This window comes from Desmodus rotundus, chromosome 1, assembly GCF_022682495.2.
Source record: "Desmodus rotundus isolate HL8 chromosome 1, HLdesRot8A.1, whole genome shotgun sequence".
Taxonomy (NCBI): Eukaryota; Metazoa; Chordata; class Mammalia; order Chiroptera; family Phyllostomidae; genus Desmodus; species Desmodus rotundus.
This window is the reverse complement of record NC_071387.1, coordinates 25,288,697-25,300,030: the sequence shown is the minus strand read 5'-3', so window position 1 is coordinate 25,300,030 and position 11,334 is coordinate 25,288,697.

The following is an 11,334-nucleotide window of genomic DNA, read 5'->3' as shown; positions in this document are numbered from 1 at the left end:
TATAATCTGAGCTATTTTTAAAGTCTATTCTGGATGATGTAAGGCAATTATAAGGGGACAGGTAGACTGTACCAAGAATAGAAGCAGGGGAAACCAGTCAAAAGGTTATTGTAGTCATCCAGTCAGCAGTGAAAGACAGTTAAGGTAGCCAGTGGAAATGGAGGAGTGGGCAGATATTATTGTCTTTTGAGGTAGTCTGAATAAGAACTTCTGATAGGTTACGTATGAGGGTGGGTAACAGGAAAGAAGAATACAGACTACATCCTAAACAATTTGCTTCACAATTAGATGAATGGGCATGCCATTTACTGATACAAGAGAGAAAGGTTAAGTGTATATCTCCCGGTATTGATATTAATTTGGACATGCCTAACATTATCCAAATGGAGACATTATGTAGACTTATGATATCACAATAAAACATTAAAATTTATAATTTTGAATGAAATACCAATGTTCAGCAAATATAAAATATCAACAAAACTTTTGAAGCAAACCTTGCTAGCGGCTGCAAAAAAAAAAAGTATATGAGAATTATTTAGCTTATTTACTTTTACGGAGTTTTACATTGTATGACTAGAAACTGAGAAGGACGTTGAAAGAGATTTGGAGAAAGTTGTTTTGTACAGTAAGCCCCACCCTTCCTCAAAGAAGATTGAATGAAATTATTTAGAGAGTTTAACATATTATCCTGGAGTTAGGAAAAGCACAACAGGCAAGTATTTTAAGCTTTCTTGGGAAAAATTTATAGGATGAGAAATGGGCTTACTACCTGTTTTGGTGGCAGAGCAAGGAGTGGCTACTGCTTTGGATTCACCTCCAGACCCAGAGATGTTTCAGGAAGAGAATGCTTGAGTGGCTCTTGTGGGTCAGCTATGACCCGTATAGGAGAGAGAGCCACCTCCTCACGCAGAACTGCCTGGAGAGTGACATGAAAATTACCAGGAAAAGATGCCTACTGCAAGTATGGCTGTGAGAAAGGCATAAGCAACTGTAGGATTGGGTGGAATAGGACAACATAAGACTGTGTTTGTTTAGAGATTATGGTGGTTCTCCAAAGTACCAATAAAATTTGCCATTTAGGAAACAGTAATATTTAAACAATTTCTAAACCCAGATATGATAATAGCATTGTTCAACAATATTTTTTTTATCGTTGTTCAAGTAGAGTTGTCTACCTTTTCCCCCCACCATTCCCCCCACCCCAGCCATCCCCACCTCCCTCCCATGATTCCACCCCCTGCCTTGGTTTTTGTCTATGTGTCCTTTTTAGTTGTTCCTGTAAACCTTTCACCTTTTTCCCCCATTATCGCCTTCCATCTCCCCTCTGGTTACTGTCTATTTGTTCTTAATTTCAATGTCTTTGGTTATATTTTGCTTGCTTGTTTGTTTTGTTGATTAGGTTCCATTTATAGGTGAGATCATATGGTATTTGTCCCTCACCACCTGGCTTATTTCACTTAGCATAACGCTCTCCAGTTCCATCCATGCTGTCCCAAAGTGTGCGAACTCCTTCTCTTTTTTAAATTTATTTATTTATTTTTATTCAGTTATAATTGTCTGCATTTTCTCCTCATCTCTCTACCCCACCCCAGCCAGTCCCACCTCCCTCGCCCACCTCTACCCTCCCCCTTGATTTTGTCCTTGTGTCCTTTATAGTAGCTCTTATAGACTCCTCTCCCCACTATCCCTTCCCCACTCCCCTGTGGCTATTGTTACAATGTTCTTAATTTCAATATCTCTGGTTATATTTTGTTTGCTTTTTTCTTTTGTTGATTTGAGGGACAAATAGCATATGATCTCACCTTTAACTGGAACATAATTAACAAAGGACCTCCTTCTTTCTTTCTGCTGCATAGTATTCCATTGTGTAAATGTAGCATAGTTTTTTGATCCATTCATTTGCTGATGGGTACTTAGTTGCTTCCAGCACTTAGCTGTTGTTAATACTTGACAAAGGGGGCAGTAGCATAAAATTGAGTAAAAATAGCCTCTTCAACAAATGGTGCTGGGAGAGCTGGACAGCTACATGCAAAAAAAGGAAACTCAATCACCAACTTGTACCATACACAAAAATAAATTCAAGGTGGATAAAATACTTAAATATAAGTTGTGACACCATATAAGTCATATAGGAGAACATAGGCAGGAAAATCTCAGATATTCCATGCAGCAATATTTTCACTGATTTGTCCCCTAAAGCAAGGGACATAAAGGAAAGAATAAACAAATGGGATCTCACCAAATTAAAAAGCTTCTGCGCAGCTAAAGAAAACAGCATTAAAATAAAAAGAGAACCACTGTATGGGAAAACATATTTGCCAATGATACCACAGACAAGGGTTTGATCTCCAAAATATATAACGAACTCACACAACTCCACTTCAGGAAGACAAAAAAATCCAATAAAAAATGGGCAAAGGACCTGAACAGACACTTCTCCAAAGAGGACATACAAAGGGTCCAGAGACACATGAAAAGATGCTCAGTATCGCTAGCCATCAGAGAGATGCAAATTAAAACCACAGTGAGATACCACTTCACACCAGTCGGAATGGCCATCATAACCAAATCAACAAACAACAAGTGTTAGAGAGGATACGGAGAAAAGGGAACCCTAGTGCACTGCTGGTGGGAATGCAGACTGGTGCAGCCACTGTGGAAAGCAGTATGAAATTTCCTCAGAAAATTAAAAGTGGAGCTGTCATTTGACCTGGCAATTCCACTGCTGGGATTATACTCTAAGAACCCTGAAACACCAATCCAAAAGAACCTATGCACCCCAATGTTCATTGTTCAACAATATTAACAAAGAAATTCCCTGCCCCCTCCTGACCCCTACTTCCTCCCTATTTTGCCATAAATAATAAGAATGGAAGGATGAAAATATATACTTACTAACATATAATTTCATACCTAACCAGTGAGGATACTATTTATACCTTTATTAACTGACAGGATATACTGTCAAATAGTAAATAATTTCTCCTGCAGCAGGACTTTGCTGGGTGGGAGAAAAAGTTCAAAGTATTTGTTTTTTATTACATACATAAAACATTTTTATTACTCAATTAAGATCATGTTGACAATTTATAATAATCATATAACTTTCTGTTTCCCAATAATAACTAGGAAAGTTATGTGGCCTCATAAGCATTCACTCTGTTGGAGATAGAAATTGAAAGCCAAAAAGATATATTTGCTATTTCAGGGCATAAAAGCGAATGAGATAACTCACAGGGACTGAGTCTCAAAGTGGCAAATGCATGCTGTTCTTACCACTGTGGTCCTGAGGAGCCACATGCTAAATCTCAGACAGGGATAGAATAGTAAAAAATGATGTCATTTAGAACTCTATTTTCTAGTTGCAAAAATATCAGCTATCTAGTAAATTTCTAGACCTGTAATATGTTTCTTTAAATTTTGTTTAACTCCTATTTAGGAGAAAATAATTATTGCAATGGAAACGGAAGAATTACTTAGCAATAGTCAAAGAGATCCTTAACTATGTTTTTAAAAATATATATACAGGAAGCAACCAATGAATGCATAAATAAGTAGAACAACAAATCCATCCCTTTCTCCCTCTCCCTCCCCTAAAAATCAATCAATATTTTTTCAAAATATTAAATCAATCTTACTTAAAATTCAGTCCAATCTTAGCAAATATTTAGTGTTGTAAGGAAGGAGAAAACCAGAAATGGAAGCTATGGGATGTCATGGGCAAAGACCATGAATTTTTGGTTCACACGAATGTAGCATTGAATCCAGACTTCGATAGTTTTAAAGTGTGGAACTTGCCACCTTGTTGGAATTCTACTGACAAGAAGCCACTTACTGTGGACAGACCCAAGTCTTGTAGGCCCCCAACCTTCAACCACACAGCAGGAACAGCCACAGGCTCAATAAATGGAATGAATGTGAACTTCTTGCTTGGGGGCCTTTTTTTCCCTTCCATTTGTTAGGCAAGAGAGCAATGGCTGCCACAGGGCCCCTCTGAAAGTGGCTGGGAGGTTGGTGCCAGATCTCGTTGTAGCTCATTCTCTGTCTCACATGCTTTTTTTCTTTCAAAATCGAGATCCTTCATTGTTGAGGCAGCCATAGAAGATAGTGAGAACTAAATCTCCAGCAAAAAATTTTTTAAGTAAAGAACAAAAAATAGTGAGACAAAACCTATAAAATTATATTTGTATAAATCTCTATACGCTCCCCGCAAACCCGAGCCTTCCTGAAACTGATTCTTTCAATGGAAAGCAATTCATTTTCTCCCTACCACCCTTGGCCTTCTTCATATTTTTAAAGTAAACTTTTAAAAAGGAAAAAAAATGTAGAACTTACTAACGCTCCTAAATCGCAAGACATCCACCTCATGGGGTTATTAAATAGACCTGGGAAGTGATTTAGGTAAAATACCTTGTGTAATACTCAAAAAATACTATTTTTTGTTCCTTTCATAATACTTTGTAAAGAACTTACTTTCTAAGTCATGCCTTCTAATTACGGTATTGGTAAATAAATACAAGCAAATCTGAAAACCCCACCGTTCCTCAAATCTCAAATACTGCTTGTGTACTTCTTATGAAAACTTACTTCAGTCATGAAGTTATTTTCTGACTCTTTGCATTGCTAGTTCTGCACATTATTAATAGGCTTTGAAGACAGATTCCACTTCATTTAAAGGACTTCACTCTCACAGGCTCTGCTGCTCACCCCCAGGGCATCCTCTCCCCACAGTCAATTGATTCATCGCACAGTTGTTACAGTTCATTGAAAGAACGAGGAATGCTGATAATTCAGCTGATGAAACCCACTGGCCCCTCTATGGCTCGGCTACCGCTGTGCAGCCTGCCCTGTGGAACACAGCAGCACGCTGTGGAAGAGTTAAGAAAAAACAGTGTTTGCTTTAAGCCCTTAGGTTTGGTTTGGTACAACCTTTCTAAGTCAGATCATTAAATATCCCCCAAGAGCTTCAAGTGATTGTTTTTTATTCCAAAATTATTTTGTCCATCACTGTTGTATAGTAAGAGATATTCGCTATGACTTAGTGTGAGCTGTTTTGACTTTATTTTATTTTTCTGGCAACACTGATTTCTATAAGGGTAGCAACAATGGGATTTTAACACGATGGAAGACCTTATACAAATATAAAATAAATATTACAGTATTGTAGTATAGTATTGAGAAAACTGCCAGTGACAGGAATTATTTAGTGTGTGCTAGATAGTATGTTAAGTATTCACAATTTAGTGGTAAACAGACAGGCATAGGGTGTGAGGAAAGAAATATAGGAAGCATTAGAAAATGATACATTATCAGTCTTGCTACCCCTTAATGACTAGGAGCAATGAGAGATGTGGTTGATCGGAAGATTTACTCAATGTTACAAACAAGAATTATCTGATTGGACTAGAAACATGAACTAGTCTTTGGTACAGCCTATGAGAAAGAAGAGAGAGAGGGAATTAACCTCCTTAGGCCTCGTGGTCCAAGTGCAGCCCCTGGGGATGTGATTCTTCTTCCATTCTGAATTCTATCATCTGTCTCACCTGGGGGTCCTCAGAATGTCAGATGCCATATTCTGTAGTGAGCTGTTTCACCATAATCCAGATAAATGTGAGTAAAGCTTAAACTTCTGACTATGCATCCACTTGACCCAATAGCAAGGCGAGGACCTGGCATCCTCAGGGCATATCATGTGTAGCTTTTGGATGAGAGGAAAAGAGCTCTTACAGCATGAAGGTGCCAATCAAGCAAAGATGAGATGGTGACTAAAGATTATTTCCAACAGAATGTCCAAGACTTCCGCAGATAGCAGTGCAAAATCTGCCAAAGTGTAATGTATCCGTTAACGTTTGATAATTGATGAGTGATGGATTACAAAATAATAAGAACCATGTGCTAGAAAACTGAGACATAAAGATGGGACATTGGAGATAAAAAGAAAAATAAACATTACATAAATTATTTTTTCTAAATGATGGTCTGTCTTCAGTGTGTTATAGAGCAGTAATTTATGTCTGTACAACTGGAATTTTAAAAGAATAATTCTTCCTTAAATACTGATAAGAACTATGGAGAATTATAAAGAAAAAACATGACTCGCAATCCCTCTCCTAAGTATCTCTCTGAGAAAATAAAAAAAACATTTATTCACAAAGATATATGCATCCCTATGTTAATTATAGCATATTCATGGTGCCGAGACTTGAACAGAACCAAAGTGCCCTCTGACAGAGGATCGGATAAAGAAGATGTGGTACATGTATCTTATGGAATACTGCTCAGTCATAGGAAGAGATTAAGTACTGCCATTTGTGACTATATCGGTGGACCTTGAGAATATTTGGCTAAGCAAATGGGTCCATCAGAAAAAGCTAAGGACCATGTGATTTCACTCATACATGGGAGCAAAAACTGAAACTCAGACTCAGACAACAGTACGGTGGTTATCAGAAGGAAGGGGGTGGTGAGGTGGTGGGGGGTCTAAGGGGCCAAATATTTGGTGACAGAAGATGATTGACTTTGGATGGTGGGCACACAATGCCATATAAAGATCATGTGTAATAGAAATATACACTTGAAACCTATATGATCTTATTAACTAATGTCACCCTGATACATTTAATTAAAAAAAAAAACATTGTTCATTAAGATGCAGGGAAAGCAATCACTGACTAATTCAAGTAAAATAAAAGACAAATGGAATATTTGCATAGTGTTCATTTTAATAAAGTGTACATACTTTACCTCTCCTAATTCTTTTCTATCCTCAGCTATCGAATTGGTCATTTCCAACTATTTATATCAAGATAACAGAGCTGATCGAATGTTTTTGAAGTTCAAGTCATCACCAACTTCCCTCCATCAAGCATACAGGAATCGAGTGCAAGTGAAATGTGTAATAGTGAATTCTTAGTGTTATTGTCTTTTTAATACATTTAATAAATGATTTTTGGAGTGTGTGTAAGTATTCCCAATAACAAAGCTCTTCCTAAAGATGATTTCAGTCTCCCTCCATGGTTGCGTCCTACCAGTCTTCCCCAAAATGTGCTGGGCAGGGTTTCTAGTTAGGCAAGTCTGGAAAATGTTCCTGGGCTGTTACAGATTTCGTTGCATGGTTGGACTATGCCGTGCAAGACAAACTTGATGCGCTATGTTTTATCTATATATTATACACATCACCTTATTATGTACTATAAGGGCCAGCAATTTTCTTTTATTAGGCTCATAAGTTACATGTTTCTCTTATAGAATTTTTGCACGTATCACCACAGCATATATACAATCCCCAATTTCTCAACATGTCCGATGGATAATGTACAGTTCCCTTGCAAGTGTTTTCTATGAAACTTCCTTAAACACAAAATTATTGAACAGTTTTATGTCTGAATTTTTAAATATTTCCTAATGCCTGTTAAATAAAGTTTAACCCCTGCAGCTATCTACTCAAAATCACCCAGGGTACGCCATAATGTAGCGATTACAGGAAGCACAGCTTTGTGTGGTGAGTGTGTCACTCGGGCATGGAAGAGCAATGGCGGTAAAGAGGGGAAGAGACCTGTCATTAAAAAATTGAAAAGGCTTTCGTCACCACGATGAAGATGTGTATTATATAAACAATGAAGAGTCCAGACTGCTATGAAATTGGGATTTTTCCCCTGCATTCGTATAATTTTTCTACTACACAGGATACTGACATCTCTTGTTCTCTATGTGGAGACCGTCAGGCCAGACTTTTCTGAATGCACTTGGGCACGTACACAACCTCCCGCGTCTCTAGTCCTTCAAGCGCTGCCTGTGATCTAGGGTTAAACTTGCCACATTAAGAGCTTCATAATCGGATTTTGACTTGTGCCTGAGTGTAAACAATGATGTGTTACCAAGGATGCAGTAGAAAGGAATGGCCTACGGGGCTTAGCGTAATGTTTATTTTTCCCCACTAGGAAATATAAAAATATATTGTATCATTTTGATGAAACAGACCTCACCAAAAAAACAGATAACCATTTATTGGACTTTTCTTTTGAGCATATCGTTTCAGCAACAGGAATATTTCAAAATCAACTGTGACTTAAAAAATTTGATTTTAATATACATCATTCCCCAGAGCCGAATTTTCATTTAAACTTTCTAGTGAGTTACATATTTGAGGTCTTTGCAGACTACACTGTATACTTAGAGCATAAGAATTCATGAGACCCCCTCAGGGTTCTCATTAGAAACAGCATGTCCAAAATCATTACTCTACCTGCTGGCTCCTTAGCTGACAGACACAGAAATCTAATGGAGACTGAGTAGTTTATTTTATTTGTCCTCGCTGCTACATATACCTTCTCTAGAGGAAGGACCATATATTTTGATGAGGACACACTATAATCCCGTTTCCCAAGTTACTTTTTTCTCCACTGAGCTTGAACCTACCATGGTGTCGCACGTTCGGCATATTAAAACTAATGATGGCCTAAGTGCAGGGCAGAGAAGTCTGAAACCAATTGCCTGAGTGTTCTCTGACCGCTGCTGCAAGCCAGCTGCTCATTTGCTACTTTTAAAAGCAGTAACAGGAAAAAAATGTAATGATTGTGAGATGGCAAGAAGTGTATGGAAGCTAAAAATACTGTATTTCCTTAACTAAGGAAAAATTACACATAGATGTCACAATGTGGCTTAGGATGCGTGCACTTTTATGTATGTATGCCACCAGCAATAAAAAATGTTTTTAAAAACTGACCAACCATATGATAGTTTCATGAAGTTAAATCAATTTCCTGAGGATTTCTTAACTGCGGCTATCATGCCTCCATCTCAAGTTCTTTAGGTTAAACAATAACAACAGACACAGACTGGCTACTTTGGGGGCTTAGAAGGCACTCACAAGAGTATTAATAGTTACATCTTTGTTCCAAGAAGCTAATTTTTACAAAACTGTTTTTGTTATCCATTTTACCCACACGCCACTGCAGCAGCTAGTCAATGAAAAACTGTTCCAGCTGTCAATGGGATTATTTAAAACTATCATCTCATACGCTCATTAACAGACATATTCCTCTAGAGCTCAGGAACTAGAGTATCACTGTCAGAGTATTTAATAAGATAAGTAATACAATGAGAATATGTGAAATTGCCTATAGAGAAAGAGCATAGAGTGAGAAGAAAAACTGTCCAGAAATTCTGTTGTAAGAAGTGCCAAGATATAAAGGGCAGATAGGGGGATCTTGATGATCCAGCAGAAGAGAGTGAGGAGGAAGAGCCACCTGGGTAGATAAACTATAGCATGTGTCACCAGAGTCCAGTGATAATGGAGCCGAGCTGGGAGAAGATCAAAAGTCTAAAAAAGGCAAAATGTAGAGTAAACAATTCAAGTTGCTGCCCTTGAGTACGCCTGAAATCTAAAAGGAAAGAGGTAGTAATGTGAGAATGGAAATCCAGAACCCTGGTATTGGATATTCACTTTAATCAAAGTTACATCTAATTTAGTAGCCAATAAATGCCATATTTTAGTCATACAGTCCAGTGTGATTTTTACCCCAGTACTACAGGAAAGACCTGAATCAGTAGTTCACAGATTACTACACCAAAACATCACCCCAAGGTAATGAGTGCATTATATAGTTATTCATGCATTTACCATCATATCTCTCCATGCTATTTACCTCCTCATGCTCATGGAAACTGTCCAGGAATCTTTTAATTTTATTCTGCCTATGATTTACCATCAGATTTTTATAATATTTGTACTTTTTTGCATATGTTGGTGGAGTTTTGTTAAATAGGTTTTGGCCATGATTGGTACCATTACATTTACCTGTTTTTATGCCTCACAAAGCCTAAATATATACATAAAATTAGGCAAATTAGATATTTTATTGCAATTTACTTCAGAATAAACTTGGTGAGCATTTAGGATAAGTGATCTAAGATAAGTAAGTAAACGCGACTTCAGGCACAATGAGGGAGAAGTAGAGTCTTAAGAGTCTGTAAAGAAACTTCCTAAAGTTACTTGCATCACTTTGATTATGACTCATGACGATGGATTAATGCAACAGGCAAGAAAGGAAATGAAATTACAAAGCAGATGTGCTCACCCACAAACCAGAAGCTGGGGCCATACAATAACTTCACCCGGACAATTGCATGGTTGCTAAACACAGGAGAGAATTTCACTTCTGTAAATGCTTTCAGAGTCTAATTTTACCTTGAATGTTCTTGTAACTGGCTGTAGTTTTAACATTCCTTATCCTTTGGCACCTGAATCGACAGCCCTTTCTTTCCTTATTTGTAATCTTTAAGGCCTTTATTTTGATGGCTATGGGCAGCATCCCATTTGTATGAACTGAGTCAAAAAAGTGCAGGAGCTGAAGAAATCCATTTAGAAGAACTGAGAGAGAAAGTGCAGGGGCTAATACAAACGTATGGTATAACCGATTTTTAAGAAAGAAATATGAAGCCTGTGATAGTTTCTTTTGTACTGATATGTCACTCTCCATCTTAAAATTATTTTGTATCTTTCTTTTGCCAAGGCCCTTAGAACGTTAAAAGGTCCTCCATGGTTTTCTTAATGCTTCCAGCCTTATCTCTCATCCGGTCCTCCGGGACCCTATACTTAGGTCATACTCAGCCATCTGCAGTTCTCTAAATGCCCCAGATCATTTCAAACTTCTGTCTATTTCCATATTTAAAGGCTCTATAAATAACAGCTCCTTCTTGTTCCTGAAATTCTTTCCCTCCTTATCTAATTACTTGTCATTCTTTTTAAACCTGATCTTTAGTCCCCTTCCTCATAACTCTTCTTGCACAGAGTCATCTCCTCCCTCCATTGTGCCCCCAAGTTCAGTGACGCAGGCTTCAAGCTCAGTCTCTTTACATGCTCTCACATCCGTTCCAGACCCCAGTCCCTGTAACACCTTGATCGCAGTTGAGTCACCCCAGTGTCCTTTACGCCTTGCACACTTCTTAATACCATGAAAATTTTTGTGGAATGAAGAACCCAGAAATAAACTCCCACAAATATTCTCATGTAACCTTTCACAAGTATTCAAAAACAGCTGAATAAACCTTAAAGTACAACCTATTCAACAAGTATTGTTGGGGCAATGGACTTTCATATGAAAAAAAAACCCCACCCTTATCCAAAACTCCACAAACTTACATAAAAATTAACTCAAAATGGATCATAGATTTAAGTTAAAAATATAAACACCATCAAGGAAATGCATATTAAAACTACAACAAGATATCACTACACAACTATCAGACTGGTTAAAATGAAAAAGAAAAAGAAAAAGAACACAGTGACACCACTACCTGCTGGCAGGGATGCAGAGAACTGAACCACTC